The sequence below is a fragment of the Lissotriton vulgaris genome, chromosome 2_1 (assembly GCF_964263255.1).
Source record: "Lissotriton vulgaris chromosome 2_1, aLisVul1.2, whole genome shotgun sequence".
NCBI classification, from domain to species: Eukaryota; Metazoa; Chordata; class Amphibia; order Caudata; family Salamandridae; genus Lissotriton; species Lissotriton vulgaris.
Genome location: NC_141687.1, coordinates 271,811,378 through 271,833,298, shown reverse-complemented (window position 1 = coordinate 271,833,298; position 21,921 = coordinate 271,811,378). Strand labels below are relative to the sequence as shown.

General features: G+C 45.5%; 1 pseudogene; it reads left to right on the top strand.

The window, feature by feature from the left end:
* Positions 1–6,537: 6,537 nt before the first annotated feature.
* LOC147729959 (eukaryotic translation initiation factor 3 subunit I pseudogene) lies at positions 6,538–7,782 on the top strand (annotated as a pseudogene).
* The last annotated feature ends 14,139 nt before the right edge of the window (positions 7,783–21,921 follow it).

Sequence of the window (21,921 nt, the reverse complement as noted above, 5' to 3'; positions counted from 1 at the left end):
ACAGGGGTCCCAGAGGGTGTATAGAAGACGGTCACCTATTCCTGTGACGGAACAGGATTCCTTTGTTATTTTGTCCCATTCCCCTTTTCCCTTGAATACTTCTCTACCCATAGTGCGCTGATAACATTGTGGTGAGTTTAGTGTTTAGGGGACATTGGGAACTACTCTTCGCGGCATCGTTCCTGTTGGCCGTACCTAAGGTTAGTGGCTTATTATTCTTGGCACTACTGACACCTGACAAACGCACTGTCAGTCTCATAATCCTGCTCAGAGGACGATTCAAAAAGCATACTAACCACCTGCTGAGCAGTAATTCTACGGCTAGCCATAATCCTTACTAATAAAGGTAACTTGTCAAACAAGTCAACCACAACAAACACTTTGAAAATAAGTAATAAACAAAATGTGTCTTTATGACAAAGACCTACGTACTCCAACAATATACCACTCACTGGTCAGAAGCAGCTAAACTCACCACCACCCACTCTGCGCAGACACAGTAATCAGAAATTTGGTTGACAGAGCACAACCCTATATGGTAATAAAAATTAACTGCAGTGAGTCGACAATTATATAAGCAATACTAAAGCAGAACAAGTTGAGTGAAAAAACAGAGATTATTTTATTCTTAAATTTTCTTCAGTGTTGACCCGAAGAGCAGAAACAAGGACAGCCGACACGTGTTTCGTCTTTTGATGACTTTTTTAAGGCTAAGAGCAACACTTTTCATCAGAGTTTGCGACGTGCAGTCGTTACCAGAAACAATCTCAAAGAGTTCACATGAAATGCCCAGGCTCTAAATCAAATATGAAGGCAAGTATCCCATGGTCCAGTCAGTAACACTACAGTATATCGCGTGGCTGTGAAAAACCGGACAACTTGTCGGTCGCGTGGCGCTCAAGTATCCAGCAATTATGGAAAAAATGTCCGTGATCGAAAAACGTTTCTTTCATTAAATATGCGTTTAATACTCGATTATAAAATTCAAATTTCCATATTGAATCCAGTAACATCAATGTCGAACGCCTCACTTCATAATGAGGAACTTCCGGTCAGTCCCAGAGTAGAGGAACCCGTCTCGAAAGAAAGCCACTCGCTACTGGATTCACACCACAGTAAGGACCAACAGTATTTTTTTTATTTTTTATTTGAAAAGATTTATATAGCGCTGGCTAGACCCGGAGGTATCAGAGCGCTTTACAAGAGATACAGCGAGTTACAGGTTACATAGTTACATCACTTAAATCTGAGTCACAGGAGGAGGGGGAGGCAGGGAATACACAACGGGAGAAACGAGGAAAACAATGTCAGATGTCCGACTGGGTAGGTGACGGCCGACGAGGTAAAACCAGGGCCAGACTCCTCTTTAGTTGCATGTGACAGCTCCACCGGGCATCGGCCAAGGTTGATCGTGCATTGAGGTTAGTACAAACAGTTTTGATGCCCAGAGGGAGTTGTCAAAGGTCCAATAGAAGTTCAGAGGAACGTTATTTATGAGTTATATATAGTGCTGGCTAGACCCGTAGGTATCAGAGCACTTTACATTAGGCTACACAATGTTACAGAGAATGAAAACAAATACACATTACATCCAAAATTAAGCAACACATTGGGAGAGGAAAGAAAGGTGAGAAAAATAGAGAGGAGGGGGGAGTGTGAAGGGGGAGGATGAGGGAAAAGACGGCAGGAGAGACATAAAGACGGCTGGAGAGACAAGAGGAAGTCTGCCCAAAGACCGACATCCGAGGAGGGAATACACAGTCCATCACCCCAATAGCTAAACAGGTAGCTCCATCGGGCATCAGTCAGATAGCTAGGTCTCAACTGACGAGAGAAAGTTCACAGAAGAATGTCCAGTGGATAGACAGGGTGGGAACTATGAGTGAGGATAGGTGAGGGTGAAAGTCAATAGCAGAAAAGAGGAGAAGAGTAGAGAGGAGGGGGGTAGGGGGCATGGTAAAGAGGAGAAGGGAGAAAGGTCCAGAAGAAAGACGCAGGAGAGTTTGGCCAAAGACCGGCTGGGTAGGTGATGGGCAAGGAGGGAAATCCATAGCCCCTTTAGCTCACGTGGTAGCTCCATCGGGCGTCAGTCAAAATGTCTAGGTCTCAGCTGCCGATGGAAAGATCTCCGAGTCAAGTGTCATGGAGGGTGATCGGGGTCGGGTGAGGGCTGAATCACTATCCTGGTCACGTTCGAGCCAGAAAGAATTTCATGCTCAAAACACTAACTAAATATGCTGCTATTATGACAGCACTTCAAAAAATGCATTCATGCATGACTTTAATACTCATTTGGAGTAAACACAGCAAAAATATTTTTCTTACCAAAAAAATGCAACTACATAAAACTGCAGATTAACCACTGCCAAAACCGCGAACAAGAATTAATAGCTTTGCACTTGAATAAAAAGAAGAAATAAAACATTACAATCACATATGCAAATAATGCACTAGTCCACACACTATCCACCAGCCAAGCAAAGGTGTTAGGTGGGCCTGAAAGCATAAGGCCGATCTGCCCCCGTGGGAGCAGAAACAGCCAAAAAATTCACCCTCATAGAGGGGGAGCGACCTTACCCAAGGGGTCACTCCCCAACACCAACATTTAAAAATCCCTGGTGTCTTGTGGCTTCTGCCCCCCTAGGGGACAGATGGGCCTAAAAAGTGGGCAGAAATGGCCACAATATTCACCCCATAAAGGGTAGCGACCTTTGCCCAAGGAACCACTACCAACAATAATAAAACAATCCCTGGTGGCCTAGTGGGCATACAATAAAATTAATTGTTTATTTGAGTCGATCTGCTCTTCCAGGGGGTCAGAAACGGCCCAAATAAATGCTCCCCAAGGGGGAGCGACCCTTGCCCTTGCCCAAGCGGCCACTCCCCAACAACACTAAAACAATCACTGGTGTCTAATGGCCTCTGACACCCTTGAGGGCAGATTGGCCTAGACTCACAAGGCTGATCTGCCCTCAAGGGGGGCAGAAACAGCCAAAATAAATGATGCCCAAAGGGGAGTGATCCTTGCCTAAGGAGTTGCTCCCCAAAAACCTAATTTAAAAATAAAATAAAATCCCTGGTGGCCTAGTGGGCAGACAGCTACATTTTTATTTATTTTAAATCCAATCTGGGGGGGCAGACCCACCTAAACAAATTGCCCAAGGGGGCGCTCCCCGTAACAAAAGGGCATTAAAAAAAAATCCCTGGTGACCTAGTGGGTGGGCACACACCTACTTTTTAATTTTTAACAAAAAATCAGATCTGCTCCCCCCACCACCCCCCCAAGAGGGGCAGAACTAACTAAACAAATTGCTCCCCCAAGGGGCCGCTCCACGACACACAAAGGGCATTTAAAAAAAATCCCTGGTGGCCCAGGGGGCACATGTATAATTATTTTTTTTAAATATATCCGATCTGCCCTCCCCCCCCTAAAGGGGGCAGAACCAACAACACACATTGCCCAAGGGGCCGCCCCGACACGAAATGGACATAAAAAAATCGGGCATTGCTGCGCCACGATCGCGACCCAAACATGGTGCAGCTGGTGTTGTCTGTCTTTAGTGCTGTTGCAGGATATAGAGTGAATTGTGAAAATGTTCTGCCCATAAATTTCTTTCAGTTTATGGACGATGTATTTTTGGCTGAGATTGTTGAGCAGACTCATTTGTGTGCTAAACAGTATTTGAGGGACAACAGTGCCAGACTTAAGCCCCTCTCTAGAGCTACCCGGTGGACTCCCACACATCTGGACGAGCTGAAGAAGTTCTTGGGTTTAACTTTTTTCATGGGCCTGATAACGAAGCTGTCACTGTCTTCATATTAGTCTACTAATCCCTTGATGACAACTGCTATATTTCCTGCAACCATGCTTCGTAATCAGTATTTGTTTCTTCTTCAGAGGACGCATTTTGTTGATAATGCTTTAGCTTTGCCCCAAGTTCACCCTGATTTTATAAGGTTCGGCCATTCATTGATCACTTTGTAGATCGATTTTCAGAGATCTATGTACCAGGGAAAGAAATAGCTTTGAATGAGTATTTGATCCTGTTCTAGGGCCGATTGTTTTTTAAGTATTACCATTCCTAGCAAGAAGCCACATTATGGAATTAAGACAAATATATGCTGTCTGAGAGTAGGACTGGATATGTCTATAATTTCAGGGTCTACACTGGTAGGGATTCCAGTATTAACCCCCCTGGTTGTCGGTCAACTTTCAGAGTTACAGAGAAAATTGTGTGGGAGCTTGGTAGAGAACTCTTTAACAAAGGTCACCATTTATGCAGATAACTTTTACACTGGTGTGCTATTGTTCAGGGAATTGTTAAAAGTGGACACTGTTGCTTGTGGCACAATCCACTCTAACCGTAAAGGTTATCCAAAAGAGCTGGTTTGTAAAAAACCTGTGAAGGTACATTGCAGTGCCTTGCATAGGGATAAGCTTCTACCTGTGAAGGTTTCTGACAGGAGAGATGTCTATATGCTGACAACCATCTGTGGTGAAAGTACTTCACTTGTGAATGTTTGGGGTCAGGTCGCTGACATGCACAAACCTGTAGGCATTTTAGATTACAATAAGCACATGGGTGGTGTAGATCGAGTAGATCAGAGGTTGGAAACTTACACTGCTGTTTGAAAGGCGTATGTTTGGTATAAGAATTTGGCTATTCATTTATTCCATATAGCAAGCTACAATGCCTTTATTGTAGTTAAGGATTGCTCTACAGAGTCAAAGATGGCATTTGTTCAGTTTTAGCAGCCTCTGATAGGTAGCCCTGTTTTAGTGGTACAGGCAGGAGTTCCTAGAGAAGCAGTGGTGTAGGATGTGGCTAGATTGAAAGATCACCACTTTCCTGATCACCTTCCTCCCACAGCCAAAAAAGACTTTCCTGCTAAGAAATGTAGAGTCTGTGCCCGAAGAGGTGTGCGGACGGTGAGTCGTATGTACTGCCCCAATTGTCCTTCTAATCCATGGCTGTGCGTGCACACATGTTTTAAATTGTACCACACACATCAGATATTTTGGTTGCAACTGTGAGGTTAAAGTTAACGGACTAGCCTGTATCATTTTATATTTTTTGTTCAGATTCCATGGTTGACATAAGTGTGATGTACTTAGTTAGAGCTGTTGTGTTTGTAGATATAGTTTTTTTATCTATTGCCATTTGGTTTGTGTGTTCTTTTTTGCATAAAAAATGTAATGGCAGTGTGCTTGGACTGGCGTTTCGTGGTGTGCGTGGACTAGTGTTTGGCTGGTGGTGTGTGTGGACTGGCGCTTGGCTGGCGGTGCGCGTGGACTGGTGCTTGGCTGGGGGTGTGTGTGGACAGGTCTTGGCTGGGGGGATGCGTGTACTGGTGCTTGGCTGGTGGTGTGCGTGCACTGGTGTTTTGTTGGGGTTGTACGTGGACTGGCACTTGGCTGGTGGTGTGCGTGGACTGGCGCTTGGTGGGCGGTGTGTGTGGACTGGCACTTGGCTGGCAGTGTGTGTGGACTAGCGCTTGGCTGGTGGTGTGTGTGGACTTGCACTTGGCTGGCGGTGTGAGTGGACTGGTGCTTAGCAGGCGGTGTGTGAGTAGTGACTTGCTGCTGGTCACTACACACACTGCTAGCCAAATGCCAGTCCATACACTCCATCAGCTGGTGTGGTTGCTGTGTCAGGCATGTGGGTGTATGAAAGTGATGGTCCCTTGAATGGCGCTGCCTGTTGATGTGAGTGTTGTAATGTGCTGGGCCCACTGCTGGCAGTGTGAATTGCCTTGTATGTGTCATGAATGAAACGTGTGTGAATGGCCTGTAAAGAGGTTGTTGCCTTGCCCTCGCTTTACAGCTCACAAGCTTTGAGTCAGTGGTTCAGGTTTTTAATCTTTAAACTACTAACAGTGCATTGTCTTTTTGTGAAATCTCTTGTTAATAACATTTTATGCTCTGAACCTTCACTCATCCTTGTGCCAAATCCAACCAGTATGTGTGTGTACTTGAGGAATAGTTGTTTGTGAAGTAATATTAGCAATTTCTGGGTTTGTCTGTCAGGGTGTACATTGACTCGAAGGAAAATCTACAAATTCTCGATATTTTCATAAAGTAGAATCCCAGAGGAGTACAGAGTGGTGTCCCTCTCGTGGATCCCAACAAGTTTTCTTACCCAAAATACCTGGCAAATATTTTGCTTGCATTACTGTGCCATATTCTTCTAGAATTAGTAAGAAGCCACTAATTCCCTACTGCCTAGCGTTCCCCAAGTCTCCCAAAGAAAATGACACCTCATTCGTGTGGGTGGGCCAAGTGTCCACCACCAGGAAGGGCCCTAAACGTATTGTGGAGGAATCAAAAATGATCAATCACAAAACGACCTGGTTATGCAAGGGGGTCACCGGCGTTTTTGGTCCCGTCTTGGCGGCCATGTAGGGAAACCTACCAAACCCAGACATTTCTGAAAATTAGACACCCAGGGAGTCAAAGGATGTGTGGATCTCCCAGCGTTTTCCTACCCAGAATCCCCTGCAAACCTCAAATTTAGCTAACATTTGTTCCATTTCCCTGCTTTTTCATCCCGCACGTTAAGTGTCGCAGGAGAGGCCCAAGTTCGGCACCGGCATCATGAAACCCATCCTACTGCAAGGCCACGAGAGGTCGGTCACCCAGATCAAATACAACCGAGAAGGTGACCTCCTCTTCACTGTTGCAAAGGATCCGATAGTGAATGTCTGGTATTCTGTGAATGGAGAGCGACTTGGCACCTACAATGGGCATTTTGGAGCAGTCTGGTGTGTGGACTATGACTGGGACACCAGGCATGTCCTCACTGGCTCCGCTGATAACTCCTGCAGACTTCTCGACTGTGAAACAGGGAAGCAGCTGGCACTGGTAAATACCAATTCTGCTGTTCGAACCTGTGGCTTCGACTTGGGGGAAACATCATAATGTTCTCCACAGATAAGCTACAAGTGCTTTATTAACTTCTTTGACTTGCGGGATCTCAGTCAAATAGAGGACAATGAGCCATACATGACGATCCCCTGCAATGATTCCAAGATCACCAGCGCTGTGTGGTGCCCTCTTGGGGAGTGTGTCATCGCTGGGCATGAGAATGGGGAACTGAACCAGTTCATTGCTAAGTCTGGCGAGATTGTTCGCAACATTAAGGAGCATCACAAACAGATCAATGACATCCAGACCTCCCGCGACCAGACCATGTTTGTCACAGCCTCCAAGGACAGCACAGCAAAGCTTTTTGATGCCACATCATTAGAACACTTAAAGACCTTCCGTACAGAGCGTCCAGTCAACTCTGCTGCCCTGTCGCCAATCTATGACCATGTGATTTTGGGTGGTGGTCAAGAGGCCATGGATGTAACCACAACTTCCACCAGGATTGGGAAGTTTGAGGCAAGATTTTTCCATTTGGTGTTTGAGGGGAGTTTGGTAGAGTCAAGGGACATTTCGGGCCAATTAACAGTGCTGAATTTCACCCGATGGGAAGAGTTACAGCAGTGGTGGTGAAGACGGCTATGTTCGGATCCATAATTTTGACTCTCAGTACTTGGAGTTTGAGTTTGAAGTATGATGGCTCAATTTATGTATTTCTTATTTCTCTTTTCCAAACCTGACTTCTCACTGCTATATTATTACCCTATTTACCCTCCAAGGTATGAAATGAGCATTCTCTGTAATATACTTGGGAGCAGGCGACTGCCAGTGACGCTGTTGTTTGCATTGGAAACAAAACTGTACAGTAGACCCGATTTTCAGCTGTACCACCAATGGAGAGAACTTTTATGAACCTAAAAATGTAATCTTTTATCAGCTGCCTTAATTGTCTTGTGGGGAGTCAGGCAACAGTTGTATCCGCTGAGTATGGGAGGTAATGTGGAATTAACTAATCCCACTTAAATAAATAAAATAAGAATTGGTTATCTGTCAGTGACTACATGTTGTTGTAAAGGAACGCTGAGTTGTAATCCAGATATCTGCCATCAGGTTAATTGAATTGAAAGCCAACTGGAATCATTCACAATTGATGTGTTTTTTGTTTGAATTCGACTGTGCTCACTGACTGTAGCTGCCCCAAACTGACTATTGGTGTTGGCAAAGTCCACATTCTTCACCTCAATCACTGATCCCTGGTCGGAGAGTTGAATTACATTTTAACATCGGATAAATGTGGCTGCAATAAAGACCATTAATATTTGTAATTCATAAAGATCTAAAATATTTTTTTTAAAACAAAACAATTTTTTTTTACATTTCCTTCAAGTTTTTGTGTGGGAAAATTGTGGAATCACCGGGCCAGCAAAAAGTTCATACTACTCAGCGTTCCCCCAAGTCTCCCAATAAAAATGACACCTCACTTGTGTGGGTAGGCCAAGTGCCTGCAACAGGAAATTGCCCAAAACGTACTGTGGAGACTTGAAAATTATTGATCATAAAAATACCTGGTTTTGCAAGGGGGTCAACTGCGTTTTTGGTCCAGGGCTCAGCGGTAATGAAGGGAAACCTACCAAACCCAGACATTTCAGACAACTAGACACCCGAGGGGAGTCCAAGGATGTGTGGCTTGCGTGGGTCCCACACATCCTTGGACTCTCGTAACAGGACAAAGTTCACTGCACAAAATGTCATTGTTTCTTGACTGTTTCGGAGACAACTCTGCAAGGGTAAAGTAAACAATAACAACCAGACTGTAAGTCCAGCATAGAGAGTATCGGTGAAGTTTATTATAAAAACTCTCTGGGCCTCTTATTTTGGGAGTGGAACATTTCCCTGGCACCGTTGAGGTCGCTTCACGCCGAAATTCTAGCCCAGATGAATCCTGTTACCCTCATGAGGAGGATGATGGACTATGTTACACAAGACGGGCTCCCAGCTCCCATTAGCCATTCCGGTAAATGGGGAGTTAACCCACTCGAGGGGTATTTTGGCAGATTCTCACACATCCTATGCATAATTTTGATAGGAAGCGCTCAGTACGAGTAAAGGTACAATAATATTTACTCATATAATCGATGTAGCAACACAATGGTTATACTGTTTTTTTTCTTTACCTTTCTTGTAATGCTGACTACTCTATTTTGTTTCCTGCTATTAATTGTTGTAGTGCACATATTTTACACAAGAACATGATTGCTTCAATAAATGTTTGGAAAGTTACGCAAGAAAGGATTAGCATCTGTTTCCACGATTTCCTTGGGAAGTCAGGGTTGTCATGTTCTGAGGTTGCCAACACCTGGATGAAGAAGAGCTGCCACAAGCTCAACTAGAAGACGAACAAAGTCCTCATCATGGACCCCACCCCCTGTGCCCGGGATAACTCCTTGTGGCCCACAGCAATTGGAACCGCCCCCACACCTATAGGCCATGCACAAATCCTCAGCATCATCCTGGACTCCTCTCTCACCATGCAATGCCATGTCAACACTGTCTCATCATCCTGCTTCCCCACAAGATGGTCACCCGTGCACTCGTCAGCAGCAGAATAGACTATGGCAGTGGTTCTCAAACTTTTTTGACCTGTGGCTCCCTTGACCCAATCGGCAGTTGGCCGTGGATCCCACCATTTTTTTACCACGCCCCTTTAAGAGACTCCCCCAACACCCACAGCCCCCCTCTGGATCCCACTTAAAACACTGCTTAAGCCCCTCCATTCGTACGAAGAGGCCTCTGGTGTCCGTGGTAACCCCAGCCCCACGCTTTATGATGTGCTACCACTATCACCCTGTTGCAGAACAATGTCGAATGTGTACATCAGTTCTCATTTCTGACTTTTGTTTATTGAGTTAATTCACCTTCCAGGTTCTCTGTATTCCTGGCTTTATTTCGAGGAGCTGAGGCAATGTTTCCTTTCTCCTGACCTTCAGATGCCACGGCAGGGGCATAACGTTTAATAGTGCAGCCGGGCAGGGGCACCAGGACCCAGAGTTCTGAGGAACCCACTGCTCTCCAACCCCAACTGTGGGTGCTCTTTAACTGCCAACCCAAGGTATCAGGACCGTTTTCTGTGCTTGAGCTAGGGCCCAGGTCAGCTTTCTACAAGCTCAAAGACCACAGGCCCATCACCGCAGTGTGGCCTTTTAGAACTTAAATATCATTCTCAGAAGAATCCATGAAGAGTCCCTCAAGAGGCGACCTTTTACAATTCCAGTAATGGGCGTTTGTTTTTAGAATCCCCATCATGGTCGATTGACTGCCGGTTGCTGCCCCCTACTCTCTCCCACCGTGGACAGACTCTGTACACAGCCCAGGACTGCTCGAAGCTTCTGGAATCCATTTTTCTGACAAAAATAAATATAACTCCTGCAGCTTGGATCGCCTGGCCTGACTACAATGTGGTGCTGCTGGAAGTTGTGTGTGTGATGTATGAGGCCCATAACCTGGTTGTACGTAGACGCACTGTGATGTGGGGCTGCATTGTGTTGCCAGTCTGAGTTGCACACACAGGCTGAGAAGCTGTCATGGGTGTGTTTGTGGTGAATATATGATCCCATTCCACATTCCAAAATCCCGCATACCATGACTCCGCATTATTTGCAAGGCAGAGCCATTACTCCGCAGTACAATCACTCCGCAAAATGTAACCCTGCATATAACTTTACAACGCATGCCTTTACAACACAAAGGCATGTGCGGTGAAGTTATATGTGGGGAAAAGTTAGAAAATGTACTTACACTATATATATATATATATACACACACACACACACACACACACACACATAAATATATATTTATGTTATGTAGGGAGTACCCGGCTTCCGGTTCACAGGAGAATACTGCAGCACTTGAGGACAACGAACAAACCTACCCGGTGGCACGTCATTTTCAGGCGGTGCATGGGAGTGATCCCAAACACCTCACCTATTTTGTTATAGACTGTGTGCCACCCCTCAAAAGAGGTGGGAATAGGGATGGGCTACTCAGGGTCCTTGAAACTCGGTATATTTTGGAACTTAATAGTCGTACTCCTGGAGGTCTCAACGCCAGTGAGGACTTATACACCTGTTTATAGTTCCAATTCGTATATGATCTGTAGCTGTACCCGAGTTAGGATTGAATATACTGTTTAGTAATTGCATAGCACTGTTCTGAGAATAATAAGTAAGAATTTAAGGTAAATAGAATTGTTTTGCATTTCGTGTTAGAGCTGTGTGTTAACATCTGTCAGCCTAATGAATTCAAGAAGGGAGGGGCTCTTCCCTTTTTAAACGTTTAGATATAATTTATTTGCACTTAACACTTTAAATATTCTTTATTTGCACTTTTGCGATGATGGCTGCTCCTTGTTGCATTATGGGAATTTAATGTTATAAATTGTGTATGTTTACATAGGATTCTGTTTACATATAGCACGTGACACTTTATTGGAAATTCCCACTTGGGATATATTTTCTGAATGTTCTTTCTAAAAGGGTCAGGAAACACAGTTCTTTTATAATCATAAAATTAACATCTGGTTTTTATGATCTATATATTTATATATTTATATGTATATATTGATGAAGTTTTGTATACATGTTTATTTATTTGCGTATTTGCACATATATGTATATACTTCAGTTCATTCACCCACTATGGGTTGTATTTAAGACAGAGCTGGGCTATACATTAATGTTATAGTCCTTTGTTTGTTTCCATGTACCCTTTTGAAAGCATGTTGTTTTTGAATGTGGTGGTTAAAACTTAGTCCACCTTTTGTGTCAGTGAAAAGGAGGATAAATTCCCATGTAACTTTGCGATCACATCATGTGATCAAGACAGTGGATACTGTCGAAACGCGTAATGGCGGGCATGCTGAGCGAGATTGAGCTTCAATAAACACACTTATTTGGCACCATCTCTGGGTTCCTCTCTTCGTTTTTCCAGGACTGCGCGATATCTGGCAGTGTTGGAGATTGGGACGACTCTTTCTTGGATATATATATATATATATATATATAGTGTATACATATATATATCTATATACATATAAATAAAAATAAATATATAAAAATAAACCAAATAAAGCATATGTATATAAGTAAATAAATATTTTACATTTATATTTCTTTTAAAATAATAAAAAAAATATATATATATATATGTACACAATTTAAAAAAATACACTTAACACCCTAAAAGCTAATACCACCCTACTCCCTTAAAATACCCCAGCACCCCAAAATCCAAACCCACCCTTACTCCTTAAAATACCCCATCACCCTTAAACACTAACCCATCTTAACCCTATAAATATACCCTATACCCCAAATCCCAAAACTACCCCTGAACCCTAAAAATACCCCTGGACCCCAAAACCCAAACCTACCCCTGAACCCTAAAAATACCCCTGTACCCCAAAACCCAAACATACCCCTGAACCCTAAAAATACCCCTGTACCCCAAAACCCAAACCTACCCCTTAAACCCTAAAAAATACCCCTGTACCCCAAAACCCAAACCTACCCCTGAACCCTAAAAATACCCCTGTACCCCAAAACCCAAACCTGCCCCTGAACCCTAAAAATACCCCTGTACCCTAAAACCCAAACCTACCCCTGAACCCTAAAAATACCCCTGTACCCCAAAACCCAAACATACCCCTGAACCCTAAAAATACCCCTGTACCCCAAAACCCAAACCTACCCCTGAACCCTAAAAATACCCCTGTACCCCAAAACCCAAACCTACCCCTGAACCCTAAAAATACCCCTGTACCCCAAAATACCCCTGTGCCCCAAAACCCAAACATACCCCATAACCCTAAAAATACCCCTATACCCCAATACCCATACCTATCCCTTAACCCTTAAATACCCCTGCACCCCATAACCCAAACCCACCCTTAAAATACCCCTGAACCCCAAAAACATATACTCCAACACCCCCAAACTAAAACCATATACTTACCATACACTTAAATATAAAAAACATATGCTTTTACCAATCATGCTTTTACAACGAATTTCGTTGTAAAAGCATGCGTGGTAAAAGCATATAATATATAATGGCATGCGTTGTAAAATTTTGCGGAGTAACGGTACCTGCGTTATCATGGTATGAGGAGTAATGGTATGCGGAGTAAAAAATGCAAAGTGACGGTGTTTTACCGTTTGTGGTACCGTGATACCAGGTGGATGATTGTCTGGTGTTCACTGTGTGGAGGCTGGCTGGAGCAAGAGTCTGTTGTGTCACATGAGTCATGAAATGAGCTGAGCGTCTTGCAGTGTGCTTGTTGCCGGTGCTGACGGACCTGCCTTTGTCATGTAGGTTGTGCAACAGTGGCACAGACAAGCTGCTGCATGCTTTAAGAATAGATGGATGGAGGAGTATCTTGTAGGTGTGTGTGGTGCAGGATCTGGCCACTCAGTGCTGCGTTGTGGCTGGGGATGCAGCAGCAGGAATGAGTGAACACATAACGGCAGAAGGGGTGTGACAACATGCTAAACAAGCACACAAATCCAAGGATTCTAGCAGGGCACAAAGTGACATGTGTATGTGAAGGCTGGAGTGTCTGGTCACCCATGACTCACCGCGAACTAAATGTGTGAACAGTCGCCAAAGATCTTGGGCACAGGATTAGGCAGCCTAAGGCCAAGCGGGGCACAGGACACACAGCGTCATCAGGTGTAGCCTGCACGTCGTGTGTAGCAAGCTAAACAACACATACACAACCATGTACGTCAGGCACTATATGGTACATTTGCCATTCCAACAGCATGCATGTTGTCACTGTACACGTAATCACATATTAACAACCATCGTAAACAATGCCATATTGAACGCATGCACTCAAGAGATGTGCGTTAACAGCAATGAGGCACAATGTACTGTGTTAACCACACTTACTACACAATAGGATAACGTTGTTTGTGAGGCCATGCTGCATTAGCCAATGTACATGCTCAGTGGCATCGCTCTGAAGACAATACCAGTCATGCAATGATGTCACCTGTAATGCGGCTGAAAGATTCTCCACACGACTGCCAGGGACTGGCCGTCCCTTTGATCATCAGAGTGGTGCGATGCTGAAAGGGTTCCATCTCCAAATAGCCCCTTGATCTGAGTACAAATGACAAACACAAAAGGGAGATCAGGCGAGGGAAGGAGAGGATGGGAACTGCATGGAGGGAGATCTGAAACAAAGTTAAACATGCCTAAGGATTCAATACTTTTGTCACAGAATCACAGAATACCTTTGGACCTACACTGTACCAGTCACACCTGTGAAGTGTAACCACTGGCACTGTACCCTATGTGTGATCACAGATTCAGCAATGAGACTAGATCAAATGCTTGAACACCAACAGATAAATAGGTAGTACAGTTACTCACCTGAACAAAGCAAGTGTAACGCTCACAAGGCTGCTACTTTGCAATTAGATCCATGCGGTCATCAAATATTTCACAGTGTATGATTGAGGTTCCTAATCTCAGAAAATGTAATCTATAGCAGTGCTACTGACACAAGGCCAACAATCCGTATTTAGCCCTGTGAATCTGTAAGGGCCATGAAAGGAAAGTAGACATCACCCGCAAGAGCTGTTAGCAGCTCCTCCAATGAGGAAGGGAATGACCCATACACAAGGAAGCCCCACAGGAGCCAGTCATTGGCTCTAGCAACTGTGCCCCACTATGCTAAACATGACAAGCAGGTGGGACCACACTCAATAGCGAGTAATGAGGAACAAAGCCACAAATACAACCCTACCGTGACCATGAGATGCTACTCAGCACAAGATAATCCTATGAATTACCTCACTAGACTGGTGCCACGGAGATTTAACATTTGCTACAGCCCAACGTAGTGATGACATCAGTGCAACATACCTGGCATCATGGGAATGGAAAGTTAACATCAACTCACCGAGAAGGCTAGCGAAGCAGAGTTCTCCACTGGCACTGAGGTGACGACATGACAGTGACATGACATACTGCCACAAGGGGCAACGCATCCATGCTAACAGACTCACAGGACAGTTGACAGAACACGTGGGACATACACTGGCCCACACTGACACATCATGGTTTTCGGGAAATCAAACTGTACTGGCCAACAAGGTTGAGTGGATGATTCAGACACATCCTGCTGCACACAGTGAGGCTGCAATTCTCCACGGAGCCTGTGTTTGTGATGTCACACACAATGGCAACCCGTGGTATCCGCAATGTGTCAGGGTCAATGTTATCACACATTGATGCATTCACCAAAGTCAATACTCAACTACAGATGACTGTCAAGAAAGGTGAGTGTCTTGTCATGGGAGTGGCGCAACATGAAATTTGATACATGGTAATGTGACATGTATTTATGGGCCTACAACATGAGCATAAACAGTTCCCACACATTAAAAAACCATACCAACAATAAACTGCCTGTTTGGAATCCTTACCCAAACGGACATTTCCACATGTCCGTGCAGGGAACGCAGATTCATCCGACGTTGCTATCATCAAGAGGAATTGCAGGAGGACCAAGATTACACGAACAGACAACAGGCAGGGCGACCTGGAAAGGACAGGCACACAAGGGGTCACGTACTGAATATATTAATTCAGACATGGTCATGTACAAAACACTAACAATGTAGTACACTTGTACATTCAAAGTTCACTCATTGCGCTCATGTGTGTGGCAAGACATCTGCACTTGTGTGACACTGCACCACAAACATCAAGTGACATTGTAGACAGTCTGCTGGACACACAGTAAGCTACACGTGTCACTCTATGGTAGTAGCATGAACACTGTTTTACAGGTACTCACCGTTATGAGAAGAAGTTGCGTATGAGCTGACTCCGGATATCATCATCATCCTCCTCATCGCTAGCATCCTGGCCAAGGCCTTCATCCTCAACGGGTGGATGCTCCTTATCATCAGGATCCAGGATGAGTGGCACGTCCTTCTCCACTGCCATGTTGTGCAGCATGCAGCACACAATGAAGATATTACACACCTTGAGCGGGGCGTATGGTAGGGATCCGCCTGTCTCGTCGAGACACCTGAATCGGCTCTTCAGGAGTCCAAACTCAATCACACGCCTGGTCTGCCCGTGTGCAATATTGTACCGCTGCAGCAGTTCTGGGGTTGCGGAGTGGAGTCATGAGCCACGGCATGTTTGGATATCCGGCTTCTCCTACAACAATACATCATGGCAATGAGTGTGTAATGAGAAGCTGTGAGAGAGATAAATTACATTGAGAGATACATGAGAAACAGTGTTTACCCACCTACAAGACATGCCCGATGGTCGCGCAGCTGCAGCATCATCTGTGGTACCCTGCTCCGCCTCATGATGAATTCATCGTGGCACGATCCTGGAAAACGTGCACAAACATGGGAAATCATCATGTTAACAAGACACACCACCAGGGCATTTATGGAGTGGTAATGTTTCCAGTTGCGGAAGGCCTGCTCCTGAGCCTGTGGTGGCACCAATCCAACATGTGTCCCATCAATGGACCCAATTACATGTGGCATGTGTCCCAGGGCATAGAATTCACCCTTGACATCGGTCAACTCTTCTGGAGTAGGGAACCTAATTAATTCATCAATGTGCTCCAACATAAGAGCTAAGACATCACGTAGTACATGGCTGAACATGATCTGGGACAACCCCCCCACATCAGCTATGGTGAATTGGAACGTACCTGTGGCAAAGAAATGTAGGGCTGCCATCACCTTTACCTTGGGTGTCAGCGCAGTTAGATACCTGTGTCGCGGTTGGAGATGTGGTTCCAGCCTGTCCATCAACTTCTGAATCAACTCTCGACTGAATCTGTATACGGCGGATGCAATCACGTTCCCTCATGGCATCCAAGTCAGGCAACGGCCTTGGCAGAGGGGGTGCCCTGCACGACATGTTTGGGGAGAAAGGTGTACAACTATCAGCAAACAACAATTACAATGTATATAGCACAATCAACACTGCCTCAACACATCAAATGACAAATGCTTCTGCCGTGGGCTATACATCATGGACACTTATGCCGGCACTCCTACAACAAAACTGATTCACCTGTTGTCTGTGAAATGGACATGACATGCACACAAATGTTCAGCTGGGCTGGTCTGAGTTAGCAGAACAATGTATTACGTCAGTGACACACGTCACGTGACATGCATGAGAAGGTAGTCAACACATCCAGACAGCTGACTGCAAGGAACACACCCACGTCACATGTGCTATATATTTAACATTTCTGTGATATTGTGCCTGAGTTGTGCATTTTACAAAACTACACCACACAGCCATCCTCAGAATGCAGATCTGTATGTCTGTGGACAGATGCTCTATGATGCCATCACACACATGAGCTGTAGAAATGCCCCTGTGGCATGTTGTGTGTACATGTGAGATACTTGCAATGACGACACAGACCCATCATAGATACACCTAAAGAGGATTATGTTTACCGGATACAAACAGCATGTCCAATCTGTTACATGGCACACACATAACATTGTCACACAGGGTCATGCTGAGCGTCAATTGGTCAACTAAGACAGTGCCCCTCCCCTGTCCCTGGCATCATGTGACAGATGCCCATACTGAAGAGTGTGACATCCCAGTGTTCGTGTGAATGACTACATGTTCATGATGTTACTCATGTGACAAGTGTCAAGGTAATGGGAACCACATAGTGGCCCATCACAAATGTTAGGTCTCAACAGCCCATCACACATCAACTATGCCACTAGATCACATGCCCTCTGCTATATAATTGTGCGCCACACCTATGACCTGCTCATGTAAATATGCCATACCAACACATACATGGACATCCTCATAATGACCCCACACCCACATTCCTGCCATGTGTTTTCCTGTTATCACTATAGTAATGGTGCCATGCGTGAGCTTTTTGAACGCACTGTACACATGCATTCACTAGAGCGTGTGAAACGCCCAGTACCCCAATAGTGCGTGCGTGTGTACGGGTCGTTTCACTCTTACGTTATAGCCATACGCGAGCGGAGCGTACCCAGCCATTGTGTGCGTGTGTATGGGTCGTTACAGTATTGCAATGTAGCCATACGCGAGCACAGCGTACCCCAATAGTACGTGCGTGTGTACGGGTCGTTTCACTATTTCATTATAGCCATACGCGAGCGGAGCGTACCCAGCCATTGCGTACGTGTGTACGGGTCGTTTCACTATTGCATTGTAGCCATACGTGAGCGGAGCGTACCCAGCCATTGCGTGCGTGTGTACGGGTCATTTCCCTATTGCATTGTAGCCATACGCGAGCACAGCGTACCCCAATAGTCCGTGCGTGTGTACGGGTCGTTTCACTATTGCATTGTAGCCATACGCAAGCGGAGCGTACCCAGCCATTGCGTGCGTGTGTACGGGTCGTTTCACTATTGCATTGTAGCCATATGCGAGCGGAACGTACCTAGCCATTGCGTGCGTATGTACGGGTCTATTCCCTATTGCATTGTAGCCATACGCGAGCACAGCGTACCCCAATAGTCCGTGCGTGTGTACGGGTCGTTTCACTATTGCATTGTAGCCATACGCAAGCGGAGCGTACCCAGCCATTGCGTGCGTGTGTACGGGTCGTTTCACTATTGCATTGTAGCCATACGCGAGCGGAGCGTACCCAGCCATTGCGTGTGTGTGTGCGGGACGTTTCACTATTGCATAAGTAGCATTCGCGACGGAAAACACACCGTACTTGTGTGGGGATTACAGAAAATACATAGGGAACATCTAGGGGACGAGTAGAATGCCCAAAATGCAGGCTAATTGTCAAGGAAACAGAGATTTGAATGTGTTCTACAGGTGTTCATGAAAATTCAGTTGGGCTAAACTATACAATGTTGCAAAACTTGTTGTGGTGCTCAAGCTCAGTTTTCAAACCATGCAAATGTGTGTCATGGCCTTATGTGTAATGGGATTGGATGAAACATAGGATGCCAACTAATCTGGCCTATCACACTGTACTCCTTGGACTGACAGCCCCTCAGCAGCACTGATTTAAGGCTGCATGTGGCGGTGAGAGGGCACTTGCCTGCACAACATTGGAGTGGACAACACTTCTGCTGTCTCTGCATTCCCTGGACCCTGATTTTGCTGAGCATGGAGAGGGCACCTGCATTCAGTGAGGAGGAGAACAAGGCCCTGCTGGATGCCCTCCTGCCAAACTACAGCAAACTGTATGGGAGACCAGGGGAGCAGGTGAGTGATGACTGCACTACCTTGGACTGTGCACCTGTTGTGTGTGTGACACTACAGCCATTGTGTATTTATGGAACTGAGATGCAATGTTGTTTGGAGTGAGTGCCGGGTGTGTACATTGTGGTATCTCCCATGCAGTGAATGATGTGGTGAAATGGTGTTTACTGCTCACCTGCATTGTGCTAACTGTGATATTCAATGCAATGTGAATCACACTTTTTGCTATGCCACACCTTACATGTTTTTGTGGCATGATTTACTGAGGTTTAACAGTGTTCCCCCCAGAGTGACAGATGAATGTACTCACTGTTGATGATTGTTGTTCATGACCTGTGTGGATGTTGGATAAATGCATGCTTTGAAGTCATGGACATTGAAGAGTGTGAATGTTCTTTGTCACCTGGCTAATTGTGTATGTGATGTTTAGCAACACTGATGCATGACGTATGCCACAGCTCTACCCATCTGATGTGACAAGTAAGCAGTGCCGTGTGCATGACTTGGACAGTTAGCATGAGGCCTGTGTCACATCTTCCTAAAGTGTGACATGTGGAAAGTGATGTTGTATACACTGTTGACAACGACAAGCAAATGATCTGTGCCAGGGTGTGCATGTGTGGTCTGCTGAGGGTACTTTGGTGTAGTGGGATATGTGACAGCATGTCACTTGCTATCCAACACCCTGACGTAGCATATCTTGTTCAGTGTGTGCCATGCTCAGTGAGTGGTTTGCAGCCTTATGGCATCTGTAGCCTTTCAAAGGCATGTAGTGCATTGGTGGTTCACAGGCCACATTCACATGGACAATGATGCAAGTCCGGTCAGCATCCTATGCCCTGTTGTCATCGTCAATGTGGTGCAAGTGTGTGTCTTTGGGACATGGACCAGATGTACTGATTTTGTTTCACTTTATCTTCCTGACAGGTAGCTGCCTATGAGAAGGGGGAGATCTGGCTGGACATAGCCATGGCTGTCAGGAGTGAGGGGGGCCCTCGCCGGAGGATACGTAACATCAGGAAGAGGTGGCAGGACATCCGGTGCTGGACCCGCCGTACGCCCGGGTCCAGCTGAAGCTTGAAGCTCCACGCCGGCATGGCGTCACCCGTCACCTCACCCCCCACACGCTCCTGGAAGTGGTTTTCCCAGACCTCCATAGGCAGTTGCAGGAGGGACAGCAGCAAGGAGGGGTAGGTACACGTCTGTTTGTTGTCAAGTGTGTCACATGCTACCTTCAGTGCTCCGAAGCCTGGTAACACTCCCACAGTTGGGGTGGGGTGGTCAGACAGGCACTTTATGCATTGTCATTTCAATGCCCCATATTCAGCAGATGCTCTTTTACATCCCTTACCCTCTTCCAAATTTGACCCCAGCTTTGGGTCTTTCATATTTTTTGTGCATGTCCTCCTAGGGTGCAATGTATTAGTATGCATATGGCTTATCACATCATCATGTTGGAGGGAGGTCTGTGACATGTGTACCTTAATTGTTGCACGACCTGTGCACAGTTGATATTTTGGCACTGATCATGAGTCTCAACATGGAGTTCAGCACGGGTCTACCTCAGTGGCCTTTGTCCCTAGTATACTTTGTACTTCTCATGTGTTAGCTACATGTGCACACTGTCCATGTATACAAAATTTGGCTTGTGCATAATCACACTGGGCAGTGCGTGTGTGCATATTCACAACAAATGTTGCAGGTTGTTTGGAACTAATGTTGATGGGCAGCCACACAATGTGACCTTGGCTTACTTGATATAGCTGCCCAGTTATTGATACCCAGATTATGAGTTTTCAGTACTTGAGCTGTATCACTCACATTGACGGAGTGATTGGGGTGTTGTGCATGGGAGGTGTGATGGGCCTGCCTGTTTGGGCTTGTCAGTGGTGTGCTGTGTATGTTATTTCTGATGTGAACTTGTCACTATGCACTTAGCCTGTGCTGCTGGACAATGCAGTCATTGTTGGATTTACAGGCAATCTTATTGGCTTCCAGAGATGATTGTTCCAAATCGTTTATTGCTACATGTATGGATTGGCGGTGCAACACAGTTTTTTCTTGGTGTGCACTCTACAGTATTCACATTTCCCATGTGGTTGCAGGTGTGTCAAGAATGCATCAATGTTTTTCACATTCACAATTGTAGGCACATTAGCTATGTCTTTTTCTGGATTTTGGACATGTGTGCCACTTCAATTGACAGCCAGTGTGTGTTCTGTGCTAGCAACTGTATGGTGTGGTGATAGTTGCCCCTGTGAGGAGTGTCACTACAGTGTGTGGTGATGGAGGGAGCCTCTGTACCAATCATATACTCACACCCAGTCAACAGGTCAGGGTTTTATCCATCACCTCTCTGTTGCCCACTCTGCCCCCCAAGTTCAAACATGGTCATGTGCAAATCTGTCTGTCCATGTGCCTCATGGGAACAGTCCAGCCATAATTGTCAAGCCATGCCTTCCCTGGACTAGGAAGAAGGTTCCTGGAACCACTTTCTAACATTACAGCCGTCTTCAGCCATGCTTCTTTGTACACACATCTGTGTTTCACACAGGCCTGGCTGTGGACAGCTGTGATGCCAGTGAGAGGTGATGGAGAACTTGTTTCAGGTCCAGGGATGGCATCACATGGCAGTTCGGGCAGGACTGTTCCTATGTGGCACAGGGTCAAACAGATTTGAACATGACCATGTCTGGACTTGGGTGGCAGAGTGGGCAACTGAACGGTGATTGATCAACACCTATCCTGTTGACAGGCAGTGGCTCATCATT